This window comes from Dama dama, chromosome 16, assembly GCF_033118175.1.
Source record: "Dama dama isolate Ldn47 chromosome 16, ASM3311817v1, whole genome shotgun sequence".
Lineage (NCBI taxonomy): Eukaryota > Metazoa > Chordata > Mammalia > Artiodactyla > Cervidae > Dama > Dama dama.
Genome location: NC_083696.1, coordinates 8,619,711 through 8,642,979, shown reverse-complemented (window position 1 = coordinate 8,642,979; position 23,269 = coordinate 8,619,711). Strand labels below are relative to the sequence as shown.

Here is a 23,269-nt window from a genome sequence, read left to right as displayed (position 1 = left end):
GTAGAGAAGAAGCATTCAATAAATGTGGCTTGTTATTATTATTGGATATGGAGAGTGAAGGTTGAGTCTGGGCTGATGGTGTCACACCTATGGATGTGGAATTAGAGAATTCAGGAAGAGTATATTTTGGATAAGGATAAATTTAGGTTTTAAAACAACTTTATTTTGAAATAATGACAAATTCACAGGAAGTTGCAAAGAAAAGAGCAGAGTTTCCATGAATCCTTTACTCAGACTTTCCCAATGTTAACATCTAGTATCACTAATGATATCAAAACCTGGAAATTAACATTGGTGCCATCCACTAAGCTCATTTGACGTTCACCAGTTTTGTATGTACTCATATGTGTATGTATGTGTACGGTGGCATGCAATTTTGTCACATGAGACTTCATGTAACTGCCACCACAACCAAGGCACTTAACTACCATCACCACCAAGTTCCTTTGTGCTTCTTCTTTAGAGACACAACACCCCCTCTCCCCATCATCTCTAACTCCTGGAAACAACTAATCTGTTCCCCATTTCTAGAATTATGTCATTTCATGAGTTTTCACAAATGGAAACACAGAGTATGCATGTATCTTTTTTAGTTTTTTTTCACTCAGCATAATTTCCTTGAGATTCATCTAAGTTTTAGCATGTATCAATAGTTTATTCCTTTTCATTGCTGACTCATAATCCACAGTGTGAATGTGCCACATTTTGGTTAACCAGTCACCAACCGAAAAACATTTGAATGGTTTCTAGTTCTTGGCCATTACCAATGAAACTACTGTCAACATCCATAAACTAGTTTCTGGGTGAAGATAAGCTTTTTTACTTCTGTGGGGTAAATGCCCAAGAGTACAATTTCTGGATTGTATGGTAAATCCATTTTTAGTTCTGAAAGCAAGTGTCCAATTGTTACCGACTTTCCCAAGTTGGTCTCCAAACAAGGGTCCCCCTGCCTCCAATAGAATGAGACTGACTTGAGTTCAGAAGCAAAGGAAAGGTCCCCCTTGCCACCACACCTCAGGCATGGCATGTGGGATCTTAGTTCCCCGACCAGGGATCAGAGGAGTGCTGCTGCCTCCTGCAGTGGAAGCATGGGTTTTTAGCCACCGAGCCACCAGGGAAGTCTGGAAAAGTTCTATTCTTTGATCAAAGACTGCCTGCACTTCCACTTCAGGGGGTGCAGGTCCCATCCCCGGTCAGTGAACTAAAATCCTGCATGCCATGGTGGCCAAAAAATAAACAGCGGCAATAACAACAACAGCACAGCATGCAGAGGGGCCAGCTCCCGCTCTAGCGTCCATGCTCTCTGCGTGCCCCCCAGGCCGTCAGGACGCGCTGCTTTGCAGGGAATCGCTCATCGGTGGGGGCGGGGCCAGCACAGCGTTACTGCGCATGCTCCAGAGCGCGGTGCCGGGCACAGCCTCTCTGCACACGGCCCACTGCCGCCATCTTGAATTGCAGTGCCGTGTGCAGGGCTTCTGCACACGGCCCCGAGCTGCGGTGCTGGCTGCAGCGATCGTTTGTCGCTAGGAGCTCTGCTTTGAAGTACCAGGTGGAGACCTCTGTCAGTGGTAGCTTGTGAGAAGGTAAAGCTCAATGAAGCACAAAGGAAAAGGAAAAAAGGTTAGATTTTATTTTGTTTCCCAGATTCTATTTTTATTTCTTGGGAATTGTGAATGGGCTTTGCTGGTGAGCAAATGATTTTCCAGAGAGACTCTGCCAGTTCATATTTCTCGCCTCTTCTCCAGGTTTTTTTTTTTTTTTTTTCCCATTGCTTTTTTATTTTAGCCATTCTAATAGGTGTGACCGGGTATCTCATTGTGATTTTAATGTTCATTTTCTTAATAGCTACTAATGTTGAACATCTTTTCACCTGCTTACTAGTCACCCACATATCCTCTTTGGTGAAATGTCTTTTCATGTCTTTTTCCCACTTTCTGACTGGATAATTTTTAAAATTCAGTTTTTTAAAATGATAGCTTATTGAGATGTAATTCATATGCTAGAAAATTTGTACTTCTATGATGTACAAGTCAGTAGTTTTGGTATGTTCACAGAACTGTGCAACATTGTCTAATTCTTAAATATTTGCATCACCCCAAAAGGAAACTCTATACCCATGAGCATTCTCCATCTCTCCTTCTTTGCAGCCCCTGGCAACCACTAATCTGCTTTCTGTCTCTATGGATTTACCTATTCTGGACATTTCATATAAATTAAATCATATAATATGATTCATCTTTTTAAGGTTCATCTAGGTTGTGACATGTTTCAGTTCCTCATTCCTTTGTGTTGTCAAATAATATTCCATTGTAAGGATATACCACATTTGTTCATCTACTCATCTGTTGATGACATTTGGTTGTCTCCAATTTCTGGCTCTATGGAAAATATTGCCATGAATACATGCAGGTTATTTTTTCTGTGGACATGTGTTTTCTTTTCTCTTGGGTATATATACCTGGAAGTGAATTTGCTGAGTCATATAGTAAATTAGTTTTAACCTTTCAGAAATAGCCAAACTGTTTCCAAAGTGGTGCTACTCTCAGCAATGTATGAAGATTTCATTTGCTTTACATTCTCAACATACTTGTTACTGTCTTTTTAAAAAAAATTTTAACCATCTTAGTGAGTATAAATAGTATCTCATTGTGGTTTTGATTTGTGTCCTAATGACTAATGATATTGAGCAACTTTTCATGTATCTATTGGCCACTTATGTATCTTGTTTAGAGATATGTCTATTAAGCTCCTTTAACCATTTATAAATTGGATTGCCTTCTTATGGTTGAATTTTAAGAGCTATTTACATATCCTGTATATTGGACCATTGTCAGATATATGGTTTGCAAATATTTCTTGCATTCTGTTGTCTTTTCATGTTCTTGATGGTGTCCTTTGAAGCACAAAAGTTTTAAATTTTGATGAAGTTCACTTAACCAGTTTTTCTTTGGTGCTTATGTTTTTGATGTCATATCTAATCAATCACCTAACCCAAGGTCATAAGGATTTACTCTCATATTTTCTTCTAAGAATTGTATAGTTTTAACTCTTACATGTAGATCTTTGATCCATTTTGAGTCTCAGCTAGATGTTACCCACTCTGTAATGCCTACAGAAAGTTGACAATCTCCCTTTAATAACAAAAAGAAAATGGCACCCTCAGAGTTTTTGCAGGTGACAGCATCATACCAGAATCTCAGCACATTATTTTGTTTTTATTCAGTTTTTTTATGTTGACGTATCCTCTTATAGTACATTTGTTCTAGTGTAAAATAATGAGATGGCTTAAAGAAAAATATAAAGAAATAATACTAGAGATAATAGGCAGATCCAACAATGATATGTGAATAAACAGAGTCTAGGAAATACTGATTTGATGTACAACATCATGTCTGTGGCCTATATAATAAATATTTAGAAATGGATTCATGTTTATTTTCTAAGTGGTTGTGGAAGGGCATCATTTTAGAGGTAAACTCATATCTTGCCTGTACTATTTGAGCCAAAAATTAGGCTTATTCTTTCAAAATATTTGGATTTCTCAATTTCCAGCAATCTCAACCCCTAGACTTCCTTCAAAGCCCCAAGGTAATGGTCACAAATAAAACCCTTTTGTGGCTCTTACATAATTGTTACTTCAGAACCTTTTGGAAAAATCCTCCTCTGTAATCTCACATTCTAAAAATAGGCTTGACTTTTGGATTGCTTCTAAATAAAAACATATTTTTCGATTACACTGGTGACAAAGAAAAAAAATTTCCAGTATCGCTTTGAGACTTGTGGGAAAACGGAGAGACTCAAAGTTTCACTGTTCTCGGTGAAGGTTTTGGCACTGAAATTTTGTCATGTTGGCTGACTTCTGAGTGCAGTGGGGGTGGGGAGGGAAGAAGGGTAAACAGTGTCACCAGTCATTTAGCATGTCACTTATTACTCAGATCTGACACTAAATGCAAAGGCTGTGGCAGGAAGACGAAGCGCGCATCACTGTACATGTTGTGGTCCGGGAGAGCATCTCTGAACTGCTACGGTTTCTCTGAGTAATGCCTGAATCATCTCTTTATTACACTGAAACTTCACAGTGACACTGTTTGCTGTGGAGCAGAACCAGAGGGCTTCATTCTGGGACTTCTTGGGCAGCGACTAAGAAGGCTTGGCTTCCAGAGGCGATGCATACTCCTACACATGTCCCCCTCACCTGAGCGCAGCCCACAGGATAATGCTACAGTGTAGGCCAGTTCTCGGGAACTCCTTCTTAGTGCTGAATTTTGTTCTTCCTTCCTCCTCTTTTGAAACAGTAGATAGAAAAGAAGGAGCCATAGGCAGCATAGGGTGGCATCTAATCCAGGTTAAAATGTGGGCTTTCCCTATTCATTCAAGGATGTTTTCCTTTTGTACCAAGTCATTTGCTAGGTCCGTGGTGTGAAAAATTACTTACCCTTATGTGGATTCAGCTTTCTGCCTTTTCCACTCATGGCAAGTCATTCACCTTCTTTGAGTCTCATTTGCTCATCTCTGAAATGGGACCCACAATTCCCGCCTTGCCCAAGGCAGAAAAGAATGAGCATCTATAAAATTCCTTGTTGAACTGCGCTGTGTAGTGTATTTTAGAAGGACACTGTACGTTCCCCAAGGTCTCACCAGGCTGCCTTTATGTGGCCACCCACCTCCCTGTGCTCTCTTCATGAGCTTTTGTGCTCACAAAGCACCAGTGTGCTCACAAAGCACCTGATCCAGATGGTGATGGAGTAACTTGACTGGATGATAAGGGGGCAAGCTTGAGACGGCACCTTTTCCCCACCCCCCTGACTCCCGAATATCAGTGTTATTTATTATGTCTCTTTATAGTACAAATCCCAGCAGAGTGCCATTTCTACATGGAGGATGGCGTATAAATACACTTTAATTGCATTTGAGTAAGAAACTATATGGGGCTTACCAGGTCAGTGGTAAAGTATCTGTCTGCCAATGCAGGAGCTGCAGGAGACATAGGCTGGATCCCTAGGTCAGGAAGATCCCCTGGAGGAGGAATTGGCAACCCACTCCACTATTCTTGCCTGGGAAATCCAATGGACAGAGGAGCCTGAAAGGCTACAGTTCATGGAGCCGCAAAGAGTTGGACACGACTAAGCATGCATGCACGCAAGAAACTATATTTATTGTTACCTTGATGCTTGAAAGAAACAGGAGACGTCAAAAAATGTATAGTGTCAAGCAATAGGGAGATAGAAAAGAAGCATGTTACAAGACTAAGAACAAAGTCTTACAGAGAAAAACATTAAAAGAGTTGAAAAAGAGAGAATTAAGTTTTCCAAATCAGTGGATTTGGATAGTTTACTGGTGTGTCCACACACCTTCTTCCAGTATTTTCTCTGGTCTACTGATGGGCAAAGTTGCACCATGAGAAGTGACAGTACCCATGTGTGCAGCATTCAGCAACTCTTCCATTTCTAACACCTGACGACCTGAATTCCATCAGGTGTGTCTTCAACTCGATAAATTAGAGGTTTCTCCTTATAAAGAAAGATTGGAAGGTATCAGCTTAAGAGTCTATCCTTTTCATGGTGATTTTTTGCTTAGCCTTATAACCGATTTCAAGACAGTTTGCCAACTCCCCAGGCATATGGAGATTAGTAGGCTTAATTTGGAAGAAGAGGTTCTTATGCCTGTCAGATGGAAGAGGCTTTTACTCTTAAGATTTGAAAGCTTTGTGATATTGTCCTAATCCAGAGGGAAGTAGATTGTTTCATCACAGAATTGTAAGGCTTTAAAAGATGTGAAGAAGACCTTAATTAGACTCTGAGCAAAGGTTTACTGTCTCTTTACAAAGTGCATATATGGGCTATATAATTTGATGGTGGTAAATTAAAATATGTTTGTTGTCTCTTCCGCACTAAACAGGGTCACATAAATGTTGCCTGGCTGGGTTTTGAATATCTGACTGCTCCTGTCTCAAATCCTTTTGGATCGTATAGCTTCCTTGCCCTGGATATGGGGTGGGAGTTGAGTGGTATAAATTAATCTTTGATTTCTGACCACTACTAGGTGCCTGAGGGTTATAGCTAAGGTCAGACTTAGAAGCTTCTAAGCTCCCCGAGAAAGCCACTTCTATGCAACATGGAAAGCAGCAATGGGAGAGCTCATGTAGGTCTCCCTCTTTATCCAACACAGGTTTATATTTGGCATTTGTCCTTTTGTTCACTAAATGCTTTCAGACCCAAGAGGAAATGTCACCCAGGTTTATAAATAGGTTTAAATTATAAATATAATTATATATGTTTATATTTTAATATATTTATATACCTATTTATAAATGGATGGCTAACTTGAGGATGGAAGGCTAAACTGTTCAGAATCTTCAGTCTATGACTCAGGAAAGGGAAGAGCCAGAAAGAGATTAAGAGGCCATGCAGACCAATTCTCTCCCTTGCTCCCATTCTATAGACAGGAACACTAAGGCCTGAAGAAGGAAAGAATTTTCCCAAGTTTAAAAGTTGAGCTCTTCCTGGCTGAACTATGATAACTTTCAAACTAGGTCTGTTTGATCCAAAACCTGTTTGGACTTGCAGCATAAACTACTAATTGTTTTCCAGTTTCCATCTGCTACTTTCCCCTTATTAACAGAACCTCCAGTTTGTGGCTGAGCATATAACTTTCTGGAATAAAGATTTATTTTTCAGTCTTCTTTGCAGTAGAGTAGTCAGGTAGTCAAGAAACTAAGTTCTGGCCAATAACAAATCCTGTACATTTTCTGGAAACATTACTTTGTTCTTCTTCCACCTTACTGTTTGTACTGTGGAAGTGATGGCTGGAGCTTGAGCAGCTATCTTGGATGATGAGGTGAAAATCATGTGTTGAGCATGGGGGAACATCCAGATAGCAGAATCCTGGATGCCTAACTTTACAGAACACCATACCAGCCCTGAAATGCCCATCCCTGGCCTTTTTATATGACTGAATTTTTTTTCAATATTTCATTTGCATCTGGAGCTAATCTTTACTGATACTCTACTACTTCATTCTGCCTCCAGATAAATTTTCTTGTTGTTAGAGGATAGAAGTTAGGTCTTGGGAGTTCTGCAGGGGGATGGTGAGGCAAGATTGTCCTACACAAAGAAAGAGATATTCTGTGTATCTATTTCAGAAGATGAGACCCCTATGAGGGAGGACCATGACTGAATTTTCTTTGTGATTCAGGATTCAGTGTAGGACATAGAAGACACTGGTAAATGTTGTTGGATCTTATATCAGTTATTTGTTGCCAAAACAATGCTGAGTAACAAATAACTGTAAAACCTCGGCATCTTATGACAATGTCTATTTATTGCTCATGTGTCTGGGGTGGCCAGCTAGGCACCTCTACTGAACTTGGCTGGAGCTGATCACACATCTGGGGGAACTGGCTGGCTACTGGATGATCTAGGGTGGCCATGGCTGGGATGACTGGCGTGACTTGGCTCTGCTTCACGTGCCTGTTATATCCTCCCTAGCTAGCCTGTGCCAATCGAAGAGGCCACAAGTGAAGAGTAGAACATTCAGGTAATTCTTCTTGCCTCTGCTTGTGTCACATCTGCCAGCATCTCATTGGCCAAAGCAAATCCCATGGCTGGACCCAGAGAGAGAGTGAGAGGACGCTTCACTGTTAGATGGCAGAGGCACTGGTACAGAGTGAAACGAGAACTAGGGCCTTAGTGGATCCAGTCTACTACAGGTAGATGACTGAATGGATGGCGGGATAGGTGGAAAGGGGGAGAAAAAAGGCAGATGGGATAGGAAGCTCTGTTCACTGAGTCCAAAACACAAGGGCAAGGGAGGCACTGGGGGGCGGTTTTATAAGTCTCTGGGCTTAGCCGCTCTGGGTTTGGGGACTGCCCATGGCACACGGGGTCTGGACCTTTGGCACAGACCCACGCTGAGGGGTGTTTATATTATGACTTACATCTGTGCTGGGGAATCTTTGCTTCTGAGTGAGTAATTATGAAAGGCTTCAGACGCTTCACCCAGTGCTTGGGAAGAGTCTATTTTGGAGACAAGACACTTTCAGAGAGAACTAATTCATAACACGAAGACTGTTGTGTTGTGGCCTGAGAACTGAACTGGGAAGCAAGGGGCCTTGGTTTCAGTCCTGCCTCTGCCAAGTCAGGGAGAAAAAGTACCATAAATATGAGCTTCTCTTGGGCAACTTCTAAGTACTATAGTACTTGTTAGAAAGATAAAAGGCTAAAAAAAAAAGTTTCAAAGAATACATTTTCCCCCAGTCTTCATGGTTGTTTGAGTTCATATAAATAATATTATTTAGGAAGAGGAAAATTCCCCAGTGCTAATAAATTTGATAATTCAGTTTTCTGTTACATATTGAATGGGCCATAAGGTTCGTTCAGGTTTTCCTGTAATATTTTTGGAAAAACCTGAACATCCTTTGTGGCCAACCCATATATTGAAGATACTTTTTCATTTGTTTGTTTCAAATGCATTCAAAATATTAGATATTTAAATGCTTAAATATTTATATGCCATAAAATGATGACTAGGGTAAACATTAAATCATAAAGTGCTGGATAGTATGAAAATTAAACATTACTAATGTGAAAATCAATAATGATTCTAAATTTCATAATAGTTGATGCAAGAGATTTAGTAGCAGACGTAACCAAGTGTTCCTCAAAGATGGGGAAAAAAAACTCAATTGGTTTTGACAGTGTTAGGATGAGCAATTCACTTGGTCATTTTGCTTCTGTTTTAGAAATGAAAGTGATTCTGGCAATTTTCCTGAATCTTCAACACAAAATAAATGCTTTGTTTGCTTACTCAGCTTAAATGAAAGGAAAATTAGCTCCAATTCCTTGGCAACTGCAGATCCTGCTGGCTTTTCAGGGTCAATGTCAAGAACACCAAAGAAGGTCACTTTCTAAGGGGCTGAATTCTGGAGGCCTGAGTCAAGTCTTTGGGATCCTCTTTTTGATCCTTCCCCTCCCTTGAAATTCCAGGGTATCATGAGGCCTGGAAGGGGAAAGAGATTTGCCTCTGTGAGTTTCAGAGAGCCACTAGGAATTGTGGATCCTCATGTTGGTTCTCGTCACGTTCCCTGAGATCATGTCCTTCCATCCTACACAGCTTGTGTCCCTTTAAATGGTGACTTGCTGGTTCCTAGATGTACGAATTCAAAATGTGTTCCTCTGCTTTCAGAAGAGAACAAACAATGTTCTATAATGTTGCCCTAGAGGAACTGAGGAACAATAGCTATTTCATTTCCTCATTACTTGAGCACACTCAGCCTAAACCCCACAAGTTTGTTAAATAGATCCGGGGCCCGTCTCAATCCTTTTTATCCCCTTCCTCCTTGGCTTGCATTGAAATACAGAAGAAATGCCTTCTTTTTTCTGGGGCGTGTGATTCCACTTCGTTGTGAATTCTGGATAGGCAGGAGATTGAAAGCACCAGCACCAGCCGCTGACAGCTGTGAGATGGAAGGGCTCCCGGGGGTGTCTCAAATTTCCCTCAGTCAAAAGCCATATAGATCTTAGAAGGGCTTCTGCTCCTGCCACTTTGATTCATGGGGCATGATGATGCCTGTGTGCAGAATGATGGCTGCAGTAGAGGAGATGGTCTTGAGATTTATCTGTTGATCCCTTGAGTCAAAACCTTGGCAGCTGGAGTCTTACTTCTTTAGAGAGCAGCAACAGTCACCGCCTCCCTTGCTGACAGTGGCCAGGATTTGGCATGCCTCTGGTATCAAGATTCATAGCTACTTGTTTATATTTTGTGTTGTTCCAAATAGGATGAAAATGACCACCTCCAAACTATTAGCTTGGAAGGCACTTGGGGTCCTAAAGTTTTGAGTGAATCTTCAGAGACCCTAAAATCCCATGGCTTTCTCATTGGAGTCTGTAGAGTCATTTTCCCTTCTCTGACCTGTTTCCCTGCCGTCAAAACTGATATCTGTGTAGAGATTACCCCAGGGAATTAAGGAAAAGCTGAGCAGAAAGGACCCTGACCTATTACATAGGCTTCAGACAGAGCACTTCCATTCTTAACAATTTCATAAATTGAGGATACATGTGAGTTGGTGTTTAAACAAAGGGCTCTGCTATTGCAAAAGATGATTGAGCACTTCCTCACCTCTTTTACAAATCCCTGCTTGACATCTGAGAACATCTGTTTTAAATACTCCCAGGGACAAGTTGGGTGGCAGTAAGGAAACATAATTCCCCTAACTTTCCATTGTCTTTAACACCTCAGCAATGAGCAGACTTTTGCAGTACTTTTGCTTGTCCTCTTTTATGTGAATACTTTCCTCATATCTCTGATTGTTAGCCCTGAATTGAACCCCTGAATCCTCCTGTCTAGTGATTAGCTTTGGGAGTGAATTCATCTTGTCCAAGATACTGATGTATAAACTGGATGTCACATTATCAATTTACAGCATGTATAAATAAAAAAAAAAAGCTAGCCATTTGCCTGTTATATGATATGAAAATACCGATTGAACTTAGAGATTTTGCTTTGGATGGAATAACCTAAGTTTCAGTGTCTATTAATTTTTTTTTTTTTTGCTTGATACTGGTGCATAACAATTAACCCTACCTACTTATCCTTGTATCATGATTTTTGGTAACACGTATCTTTCTTACTCAGATTTTCTGGTCAGGAAAATGTGTCTTTACTGGGCTTAGCTTGGATCAGCAGGGCTTGGCTCTAGGATAAGGGTCAGCTCAGACTTAACCTCACATATCTGCACTTTAAGACCTGAACTGAAGGGACAGAAACTCCTTGGGGGAGACTTTTCTTCTGGCAAACAGCAGGGGTATGGGAGAGGTGAGCAGAGGCAGGTGATGCCTCTAAAGCCATTGTCAGAACTGGCACTTTGTCGCTCCCACACATGTCACACTGGCTAAGACAAGTCTTATGGCTGAGTCCAGTGTTGATGGGCTTGGATATATGCTTTATCTCTTCTACTCAAAGGGAATTGAGTAGATTGCCAATTCACAAGGCAAAAAGGAACTGTAGTCCTAATAGTGATTACAGGGCAGGAAAGAACTGGGAAAAGTAATTCAGCCTACTGTAGTATTCTTGCCTGGAAAAGTCCCTGGACAGAGGAGCTTGGCATGCTGTACAGTCCATGGGCTTGAGAAGAGTCATACACAGCTGAGCGACTGGGCGCAGACAGACTGCTCCAGAGGTTTATGTGAAATTCACTTAGTGGGGGCAGTGGGGAGCTGTTGAAAGGTACAGTCATTCACCTCCCAGAGGAGTTAAAATGGAATTACAGTGAGATCCCATGTTAGGCTAACCTTTACAGTCTGTCACATAAGACAGGCAAGCAGTGGTTTCCAACATGAGCTCCACGTTGAAAGTCGCAGTGGTAAGCAGGTACAGGTACAGGTCCTGATTGTCAGGTGAGCTGTTTCCCCCACATGGCATCTCTACGCACTGTACTCCTGGGTTGTTAGCACCAAGACCCAACTGAATCCACACTCAATCTATGAACTTCGGCTTTTCAAAAAAAAAAAAATCTGAATTCTTGTAAGGATGACAGCTCTCATGAGTTTTATGTCCATTTGTCTTATTTTCATTCTCAGGGTTCTAGATTTGACTATTTCTGTCACTTTCATATTCTGCCTACAGTAATGCTACTCAACATAGGAGAAAAGGCAGTGAAAATAGAATTCAGACAAAGATAGGAAATCGAAAGTGACCAGTCTACCTATAGCACTCATGCAGACACTGATAAACAAAGGTCCTCTCTCCTGCCGAGCTGACGGGCATCCTCAGTCTTGTAACAAAGAGCTCCACGAAGTCACTGCTTATACGTCTGCCTGGCAGGAAAAGGATTTGGCATCTTTCCCTAAGAGGAAAGGCCCATGATACCCCAGACAGCATTTGTCCTGAGAGATTGCCAGGGAGAGAGGCAGGAAGGTGGAATGAAAAGAGCTTTGACTTACGGGGGACACAGGTTCTAGCCCCAGCCCTGCAGGTGACCTTCTGTGTGACCTTAGGCAAATGGTTTCCCCTACTCTCACCTCAGTTTCCCCATTGCTCATTGATACCCGTGATGAAAGTCGTGGGTTTTAGTCCTGACTCAGCTACATGGCCTCAGTCAACTCATCTGGGATTTCACAATCCTATTTTTCTCATCTGGTAAAGTAGGGTCAAATGTTCCTCAGTAACTGGGACAAGAAAGTGACCTGTCAATTCCGAAGCGTCAGAGGAACGTGAAGGGCTTTCATCCAAGGGGCTACTTGATCAGTCCTGGAAGAGCCAGGATTCTCCCTGCAGTGGCTTTTTTCAGTTGGTCTGGTAGAAGGCAGAGGGTAGGGTCCCAGAAGCTTTGAGGGTCCCTTCCTGACTGACCTGGATGCTTTTGTAAACTTTCCTCTCAGAGAAGGGGAAAGGCCTCGTTACTTGCTAGTGAGTGTGCATGTTGGAAAAAAACAAAACAAAACCCCACCACTTTCTAGCCTGGGGCCTCTTCTGAATCTCTCTGCAGAGAGAAATCAGGGATGCCCCGAAATTGAGAATGTGGCAGAGAACTGAGACCAAATTGCTCACAGCAGGGTTAGGTGACGGATGCTCAGTCATATCAGGACCCAGGAGATGCGCAGGGCCCTGCCCTGCGGGCTGTTTGAAGGTCACACCGACTCGGCCCTGCTGGGAAACGAACTCAGTGTGTGTGTTTGCGGGTTCTCTGCGCTGAGGGCACGGTTCACTGGGCTCTGCCTCCCCTATTCCTACTCCTGCCTGACTGCCTCTGCCCCAGAGCCCCTCCTGGTGAATCTTCAACTTATTATTTTTGAACTGTCCTCCTCTTTGCTGTATTTTCCTCAAAATTTGTTCTAAAGGGGCCAGCATGGCACAGGAAATGCGGCTGTGGCCTGATGCCTTTCCAGTCTAATTGAATCTGGGCCAGAAAGACGCTCCTGCCTCATTTCAGGGGAGAAGCTTTGGTCTTTGTTTTGTTGCCCCCGCTGGGGGGTGGAAGCAGAGTGAGCCCTGTGACTGTCCTGGAGTCCCAGGACCACTCAGGACGGTGAAGGGGACGGTTTCTGTGGAGCACTGGCCGTGAGGCGTTTTTTCCTGTGTAAACCTCACAGCCCGCAGCCCAGCGGGGAGGTGCTGTTCCTCCTGTTTGCAGATGTGCCTCAGGGAGGAAGAGAACACGTCTGCGGGTAAATGAGTAGCCCGTTGGCACCTCCTTTTTCAGCCTCTCTGCCTTAAAAAGTGTGTGCTGGGGAGAATAAGGTGTTACTGCATTCTGCTCTGTGTCTTTAGAAAAAGCCCTTTTCTCTCCAGGCTTCCGTTTGTGCTTCTGTAAAATACAGTCCTTGACATTAGACCCCTTTGAGTTCCAGAATGCTGTATTCCATGCCCTCTCAGCACTTCCCCCAGTTCTCCTTAGCTCCAGAGCAGACTGGATAACTTCCTGGGATGTTGGCTTCCATTTCAAGGAGTGGTCCCACAGACAGGTGTGAATCTAGGATTTAAGGTGGTAGAAGGACCTGCCCAGATGTTGTAGGGAAGATGGTGAATGGCTGTGAAGTGGTCTGAAAAGATTCCTGGATGTCGTCGGTGGAAAACTATGTGTTTCTATGGGGCTGTTGTGATTTTTGTTGCCTCTGAGCTACTTCAGAACTCTGTAAGCTGTAGATAACTAGGAGCAATGCAAATGGTTCACAGACACCCAAATGCTTTTTTTTGCAGTGGAAGTGCAACTGGTTTGGCACACACCTGTGGAATAAGCCACTTGAGCATCTATTTGTAGTTTCATTTCAAAACTTCTTATTGTTTGTGTATATGTGATTCTTTAAACATCTTACTGGTTCCCTCACTAATTAATGACCTAAATTAAAATCTCTGATACACATTTATTTTATATTTCTATGAGGCTCATGATTATACCCTTTTAAATAAGCTATCCTTTAACAATATATGGTAGCTGTGACACAAATCTGTTTAGCATTGTTGATGGGTAAAGGGTTGAAAGTGTAGGTATATAAGCCTTTGTACTTCCAGGCTAGAGGCTGTTTTTCTGGTCCAAACTATTTCCTACAAAACTCTGGCCCGCTGAGTTTTTCTTTTTGCATTTTCTGCCAAGGGACCCATTCTTCCTGACTCCCTACTTCAAAGCTACTCTAGAAGGATTGCTAACCTACTCCCTACTTCTGTGTTTAGGTTTGACCTATCATGATGTGGGGGGATAAAAATACTTCCCCTGGAGCAGAGATGAGGACTAGATTAGGCTGTGTGTGTCTGAGGGTATTGATCTGCAGTCATTTCAGGTACCAGTTGAGCTGGCTGCTCAAGGGATCCATGTCTTGTGCCTCCCCCAAATTTGCTCATGAGAATTGGGCTCCCTAAGCTCCAGGCCACCCCTCTCCCCGCATCAGGCCGTTAGCAAGGTTGGTGGAACTCTCTGCCATTTAGAGGTGATATTGGGGCCTGAAGAGCTGACCAGACCTGGATGCTAGGTGCTTCTCAGACCAGGTGACAGGACCTTCTAAAGTCTCCAATCTTTCTAGGAATGACCACCTCCAGGATTTCCTCACCAGCACTTTCCTATTGACTATATGTTATTTCCATCCATTTTGAGTCGAGCCCTAGAATAGCTTCTTGAGCTAGGCTGGAAGAGATATGAACTTCAGAGCGAGGAAGTGACTTGCTGAAGGTGAGTGTGGTAGGGAAAGAACCCAAGCCAGGACATGGCAGGGCCCAGACCACTGTCTTGACACTTCATTTTGACCCTAGGCTGCCAGCATTCCCCAGCCTTAGCTGTCTTAAACTTTTGTGTCTTTGACCAAAGAGATGGTCTGAGTGAGGGAGAGGAGGACTTTCTTCCACCCATCCCTTCTGCTTGGAATTTTCCTCTACCCTGATATTAGCTACTTAACTGTTCTTTGAGATGCAAATAAGATAGGGTTGATGGCTTGAATATTATCCCCTAGGCAGTGGAGGCTCTGGGACTGTCCTAGTCTCTCTCCCTGGGAGTAGTAGTTAGAATGCTTTTGGCCCCAGTCAGGTGGCGTTAGTGGTAAAGAACCCGCCTGCCTATGCAGGAGACGTAAGAGATGCAGGTTCGATCCTAGTGTTGGGAAGATCCCCTGGAGGAGGGCATGGCAAACCACTCCAGTATTCTTGCCAAGAGAATCCCAGGGACAGAGGAGCCTGGTGGGCTACAGTCCATAGGGTCGCAAAGAGTTGGACACGACTGAAGCAACTTAGCGCACACGCATGCACCAGAAAACTCAATTTACAGTAACTTAAAAACTAGGGATTTCTCTAGAAAAATGGGCAGCTTGGAGATAGATGGCTCAACATCAGAGTCAGAGCTCCTATGATTCGCTAGCCCTAACTGTCCGATAAGGTCCTCCAGCCACATGTGGCTATGTAAATTTAGATTAATTAAAATTTAATAAAAAGAAGGAAGTTCCTCAGTCATACTGGCAACATTTCAAGTGGTTGGTGCCTACTTCATTGGGCTAGTACAAGTACAGAACATTTCCATCAGTGCAGAAAGTTCTATTGGATGGCAGTGGGATGTTCCCTGCAGTCTAGGAGTGCATGGACAAAGAGAGGAGAAAGGTAGAACATGATGGTGCTACCACGTTTTTCCTTTTTATCAAGAATGCAACTTTTCCAGAATTCCTACAAGACTTCTGTCAGTGTTTTCCTGACAATGTCCAGGGCCCTTCCCAGCTGCCAGGGGGAGTTTCTGATACCAAGAAGAGGGAAGGATGTTAGGCAGGCTTATATTTTCCTGGTTACATCTCTTCTGAGATCCTGTCTCTGCCCAATGTGTTCTAAGTCCTTGGGTTGTTTCTGTGTATGTTGACACATACACAGAGTCTACCCCACTTTCCGTAGCTGTTTGCACAGAAAACAGCAATACAAATGCTCATAGAAGTCAACTGAAGCAGTCCAGGGACTTGAAGGGACCTTAGATCCTATTAATGCAAATCACTTAGCACTAACATTGGGCATTCTTGGTTTTACCAGTCAGTGTGTGTATCACACTGTCATGCTAGCCTGTTTCTCCCCTCTATGTACCCATCATTAGGAGCACCATCTCTTAGCCCATCTGATTCACCTCCTTTTACTAAGTAGAGCAACTTAGGCTGATAATTCTTGCCACATGGCCTGGTCGTGGGGTGGGGTGGGGGGTGGGGGGGCTCTCCCTTTGCACAATGAAAAATCCTGCAAAGCAATGGCAGTCTTCTTTATCCTCCCTCCCCCCAGCCTCTTGCCTTTTCACTAGTGCCAGAGAACCAGGAACAGGTTTTGAAATTGTCCATCTATTCCTTTCTCTCTCCCTAACAGCTCTGCCAGACTAAAGATAAGATGTATCTTTGCTCTGATGGAAACAATTTCTCCTGTCTTGGCAAGGCAGCAACAACCACAGCTAGTTTTAATTTTAAATAACATTTGTTCTTCTATTGCACTCATCCACAGCATTTTTCATTATTGAATGTTGAAAATACAATTAGCCAAGCATTTTGGTTAAGAAGTAGAGATTGAGATTTTTTAAGAAACTGAATAAAATAATCTTAATTCTGGAGGTAGAGTGGCCCATAAATCAGATCTGAGTATCAGTGACAGTTCTGATGGTTGAGTAACCTTGTAGAAATATACTTAAACTAGCCTTGGATGAATCAGCAATCCATGGACCATGGTCTTCAAGCCAAATTCTGTCATTTCAGAATGGAAGCACTGTTTTTAGCTCAAGAGCTTGTTATAAAATAAAGATTGGATGTGACCTACTAAGCCTAACATATATACTATTTGACCCTTTACAGGAAAAGTTCACCCTACCCTGGATTAGATGGTCTCTGAGAATTTTTCCAACTCTCAAGGTCTGAATGTCTGGGATCTTGGTAGCCTAGGTGATTCAACATGTGTTAAGTCCAAGATTTCATGGGGCTCAATTAATGACAGTGGTTTCTGTCATCTCTGGGGTCTTTCCATTCCGTATCAAAAAGGAAAATGGGAGGGGGCATGACTAATCAGGGGCTGCGGCTGGAAGCTACCAGAGGATGACTTTACGGTAAACCTGCTGACATGGTGCGTGAAGAGAGATTTCCCTCAGCAGGTGAGCAGCAGGCGTGTACGTCAGATACGGGAAACTGTGGGGCAGAACATTCTGGCTTTCTAGCCGCAGCCAGGCCTGCCCATCTGTAACGGGTGTCAGCAGCTCCGACTGTGGTCAGCTGGACAGCTCTGGCCCCAGGCTGTGGGTATGTGGGGGGCAGGTCAGAGGTGGAGGAGTCAGGGTGGGAGAACTGAGTCACATTTACTGCTCCACAGGCCCTGAGGTCTTGAATTCCACTCTGGTAAGGACTTTGTAATGGGGACTGCTCCCCTCAGTCACCTCTCTCTGAGGTCTGGGAAACCCAGCCTTTAGTGCAGGGTTTCCAGGGAACCCAAGTCTTCACTCCTGTTCATCCCCAGAGAGACCGCGTGCAAGTCACCTAACTTCACTGAGACTCAGTTTTCTCAATAGTAAGATGGTGCTAATGAATCCTAATCTACAGAGCTTCCTGGACTGTTGAGAGGGCAAAAGGAGATGTTACCTGGAAAAACGGTTACAAACAGGAAAGTACAATAAAGCCCCAAAGGTTCAAGGGGAGCTTGCTTTTAAAACTACGGTTGTTGAACACTTACTATGTGCCAGGCACTTGGGTAAGCTCTTTACATGGTTTATCCATTTAACCCTCAAAACGACCCTCTGGGACATGTACTACTAACGCCATGGGATACTATACTATCCTTGTTTATGGAGAGGGTGACTGTGGGTCACCCTTTGACCTTTGAAGCTGCAGCACTGGGGTTCAGTCCCAGGTGTGAGTGAGCAATTCCCTTGTTCCTAACCACTTTTCAAGATCTGGAAAGACCAGGAACTTCTAGAATTGACATTTTTAAGTAGCTCTGAGGATTCCTCATTCCATTCGTGGGAATAGCCAAAATCGCTTTAGACTGGCCTACTTTTTGTCTCATAGAATTTTATTTTGGCTTCTGACAAATCACATGGATGATTGCCCTTATTAAAGCTCTCAGTTGGAGTATTTATACTCTTTAGTAACTTTAGAGAAAAGAAGAAAGAATGTTTTCCGGAAACAAACACCTAAAAATCTCATCCCCAGATAAAATAATAATAGCAATGAAAAACCAGTTAAGATGAAATTTCAATGTTTGAATGAATTTTGTGCCATTAGAAGTTTCAAAATTCTTTGATTTTTATCTTACCTCTCCCACTGCTAGTTCTTTTCTTTTCTGATTGCATTCTGGATAATTTTGAGATGGAAACATTTTAGAATTACAGATATCCAGTCATATCTGAATAATTATTATCCATTTATGGAGTCATGCTACAGAGTTTTCTAGCCACTTTTATTTCCAATAAATCAGTTGAATTTTACAGACACCTTCTGAGTTCTTGAAAGCATCATGTCTGTTGTCCATGAGAGGAAGCAGAGGCACAGGGAGGTTAAGTGACTTACCTAGAATCACACACCTACTCCACAGCAGAGGCAGAATTTCTAAGACTTACCATATTTGCCCACCTCCTCTGGGCAAAGCAGGCAGCCTGCCCTGATTTCATTGTGTATTCAACTACTGCAAACGTTGGCTGTGTGTGTGTGCCGAGTTGCTCTATTGCGTCTGACTCTTTGTAGCCCACCAGGCTCCTCTGACCATGGGGATTCTCCAGGCAAGAATACTGGAGCGGGTTGCCAAGCCCTCCTCCAGGGGATCCTCCCAACCCAGGGATCGAACCCAGGGCTCCCACATTGCAGGTGGATTCTTTACTGTCTGAACCACCAAGGAAGCCCAATATTACTGGGTTGGGTAGCCTATCCCTTCTCCAGGGGATCTTCCCAACCTAGGAATTGAGCTGGAGTCTCCTGCATTGCAGGCAGATTCTTTACCATCTGAGCTACCCAAATACTGGCTGATTGTGTTTTAATTACATTTCCTCATTTAATGCATCCATTAACTTATTAAATTTATTTATTTTATTTTATACTATAATATTACAGTATATTATTATACTATATAGATTATAATATGCCATAATATGCTATGCATATTATAGTACATTATTATACTATATATAAAAGTATAATATCATGTTATCATGATATATTATGATATGTGATTGTGATATTTATAATCAATATTCATTAAATTCATCACAATTATAGTATAGTATATTATTATGCTATATTGCCATAGTATTATAGTATATTTTTACATTATATATTATATCATTATAATATTTATAATATTTTATTTTAAAATTTATTACATTAATTTATTAAATTCATTACATTATTTTATTAATTAATTTTATCATTAATTAATTAACTACCTCATTAAATTCATTTCATTGATTCATGACAGTCCTACAAAATAGATATTTATTATCATTGGAGTTTTTCAAATGAGGAAACCAGGACTTAGAGAGGTGAGCATTTGTTCAAGTTTACTCAGCCAAATAAAAGAAGAGGCAGGATTTGAACCCAGCTCTGCCTGACCCCAGAACCACTCTCTTGCCACCTGTCTTCTCTGCTGTCATTGGCACAGCCAGAGAAGGTTTGAAAGAGGCAGAAGGGAGACTAGGATATCTTGGCTCCAAAACCCATTGGGATTTTATCTGGCCCTTTGGAGAGCTCATGAGTGCATCTGGTGAGTGACCTTAACATAAGTCTGGTGGTGAGGGCAGCAAGTTGTGTCCTGGCCTCCCTGGAAGGAAGTGGGTCTGTTCAAAGGCAGCTGAGAAAATGATCTAAAAGCAGCAGCCAGTCTTGTCAGTTTGGGCAGGTGAACTTTGTACCTGTCTGGATGTCTCCTCTCTTTCTCTTTTCTAGCTAAGGATTCAGGAGTTCATAACGTTTATTAAGGCTCTCTTAGATATCTTGAGTTCACTGCAAGCGTGTATGATGCCCATTTTACAGAGGAGGAAACAGAGGCTGAGAGGTGTTCTATGACTCGAGATCACATAGCTGATAGGGCTGAGCTGGGATTTACACTTAGGTCTCTCTGGCGTTAAGACTGTTCACCTGCTGCCTCTGTCTGTCTTTTCATTCAGTCCTGGACCCCTTCATTTTCAAGTAGCACTCTGCTATGTTCCTAATTTCATTTGTCCTCAGGCCCAGCTTCTGGAGAAGTCCATGCTGGGCCTAAGCAAGAGAAAGCAATTCCCAGAGACTCAGATGCTGCCCCTGCATATGCGCTCTGCTGGGTCAGCGAGCTCCTGTCTTCCAGTGCTTGTTCCCTTACTAACAATTTGAGTGACTGGGAGGCTGTCCCTAGGAGGATTAATGGCACTAGTAGCTCACAGATGCCCAGCTCTTCACGCTCATTTTATTCCTCATCTGAACTGGGAAGGCTCAGATACTTCATGAATGTCGCCCACTTCCTGGGTTCCTGGGTCCTGCTCTAAGCTTGACCAGCAAGCTTGGACCTGGCTCCAATGCCTTCCCTTTTCTGGACCTCAGCTTTTCCATTTGCAAGTGAAAGAGATCCTTCCATTGGATCCTTCCATTGGACCTGGCTCCAATGCCTTCCCTTTTCTGGACCTCAGCTTTTCCATCTGCAAGTGAAAGAGATCCTTGGAAAGCTGTGTGTGTGCTTAGCCGCTCAGTCGTGTCCGACTCTTGGTGACCCCATGGCCTATAGCCCTCCAGGCTCCTCTGTCAGTGGGGATTCTCCAGGCAAGAATACTGGAGTGGGTTGCCGTGCTCTCCTCCAGGGGATCTTCCCAACCCAGGGATAGAATCCAGGTCTCATGCATTGCAGGTGGACTCTCTACCATCTGAGCCACCAGGGAAGCCCTGTTAGAAAGCTGCCAAGGGACAAATCTGAGGCCTTTGGCATCTATGTAAAATTCTCTCCTTTGTTTTTAAAATTGTGATCTATGCTAAACAACTTTTATTTAATCTTATAGAAATAACCAAACAACAACTCTCTCAAAACTTTTTTTTACATTTTCTGCTGTTTTTGTGGGGAGGTCATGTTTTTCTTTTTGTAATGTGAACTTTGCCCAAATCTAATTGATCATTTTTCTCTACTCCACCTCCAAGAAATGGAATTTAGGTTTGAGATGACTACTTCCAACCCAGCACAAAGTCTTCCTGCTGTAGTCAGTCACAAGCTGAGCCCCTAACAGCACATCAGGATGATGACACATTTTCCACCCAGGGGACCATATCTGTTTCCGTCACCAACCTCATCCCTCTCCCTTTCACTGAGAGTTCAATTCTTAGACCATTGCAAGAGCTTGTTTTAAGGAGACGCCCTGACTGCAGAGTTTTACTTTTTGAATCAGCTTTGGGAACTGCAGCCTAGCGAGAAAGATTGCTCCCTTTGCTTAGCCAAATGTTTTTGCCTTTCCCTTTATGGTTATTTCATGAGCTTCCTCTTACCCATCACTATCCCACCCTCACCTCTGTGCTCACTGGAAGCATGGATCTAGGATGGCAAACAGGACCTGAAACCTGGAATAGTGTCTTACCAGGCTGCAAGGAGAGCTGCAAGGGCAGGAGTCTCTGGTTCCGTTCTCTGCACTCTGTCCCTTAGGTCTGCACAGCATCTCCCGGCCAGGTTGGGGATATTCTTCCTCATCACCTGTGAAGCATCATAAATCATCTGCCCCTGCTGTATGCTTAGCTGAGTTCTGGAGATTTGCAGAGAAGTCTGAAGGTCTACTTTTTGTCCTCAGGGGGTGAACTGTTGAGGCAAGTAGATTTGATTGGAAAAAGTTCAGAGTTGGTTAAGATTGGTCTGAGGCCGTACTGAAAGTACCAACTTGCTGCCTACCCCGCCCACGAGTTCTGGGCTGCAGGCTCTTCCGGGTTTGTGCTAACCACCTGGGGCTTTGCAAAATAGCAAATTTAGCTATTTGGCCTTTGGAGGCTACACGATAGCCTGGTAAATACCACTTTGGTAGTGTCACTGCTTTACCCAAGAATACCCGGGGATTCCTCATGATAGTTTTCTACCTGTGTGTCACAAAATCACCCCCAAGCCCAGTGGGTCAGCACCTCGGGAGCAGCTCAGCTGATCGATTCTGGCTTCAAGCGGGTGTGACCTCGTGTCTCGGCAGAGGAGACAGATTCATGAACACATGTGAATGTTATGGTTTGTGTTCCCAGCTTTGAGTATAAACACAGTCACAAGAAATGATTAGGAAATGAATTTTAAAAGCAAAAAGCCCTAAAGAATCTTGCAAGATGGGTGTACTCTACCTATCCTAAGAAACAAACATTTCCAATCCTGTAGAAACTCCTGGGTATACCTTGCTGGTCCTTGCTAAGTTGCTTCAGTCATGTCCGACTCTTTGTGACCCCATGGACTATAAGCCCGCCAGGCTTCTCTGTCCATGGGATGCTCCAGGCAAGAATACTGGAGCAGGTTGCCATTTCCTCCTCTAGGGGATCTTCCCAACCCAGGGATCGAACCCACCTCTCTTGTGTCTCCTGCATTGGCAGGTGGATTCTTTACCACTAGTGCCACCTGGGTATACCTTTCCTGTTGCATATTCCCACCATCTCTTCATCCAAGTGGTAGCTAATTCCTTGAATGAAGTCTTTATCAGTCCCCATCAGTTCTCCTATACCTTTACTGCACCAGTGTGCGCATCTAAGTGATGTGTAGCATTGCTTTCCAGACTTTTAAATTACACTGAATTTTGTCCTAGTGTGGGTGCTTTTCTGCACGGTGTTTTCTTCATCCAGCATCCTACAGGGGAATACCCATGTTCATCCAGTTTTTGCTGCTGTATAGTGTTACACTGTATGGCCATACTGTAACTTTTTTATTCATGCTCTTGTTGATGGATACCTGGGTTTTTATAATTTCTTTGAAAATAATTGCCAGAGCTCTCCCTGCCACAATTAGCAGAATGTTCCCTATCACCCCCTTGAGATCCTGTGATACCCCCCCAAATGGATAGGAATCTTAGTGACTCTTAAGCTTAAGGGATAAGCTCTGCTCAAGAGCTGAATCTGTTCATTGGCTGCATTTGCTTCAGTTAAGTCGCTCAGTTGTGTCCAACTCTTTGTGACCCCATGGACTACAGCATGCCAGGCTTCCCTGTCCATTGCCAACTTCCAGAGCTTGCTCAGATTCATGTCTGCTCATCATTAACTCAATGAAAGTATGAACCATGCTGTCTAGGGCCACCAAGATGGACAGGTCATGGTGGAGAGTTCTGACAAAATGTGGCCCATTGGAGAAGGAAATGGCAAACCTTTTCAGTATTCTTTCCTTGAGAACCCCATGA

General features: G+C 43.1%; 1 protein-coding gene across 1 annotated transcript in view; it reads right to left on the bottom strand.

Moving 5' to 3' along the window:
* The window catches only part of TEX48 (testis expressed 48), a 35,355-nt gene extending 13,677 nt beyond the window's left edge, over positions 1-21,678 (bottom strand). Inside the window, exon 1 of the transcript XR_009696350.1 lies at positions 21,500-21,678. The gene's annotated coding sequence lies outside the window, so the exon portion shown is untranslated. The remainder of the gene's footprint in view (positions 1-21,499) is intronic.
* Positions 21,679-23,269: the final 1,591 nt, after the last annotated feature.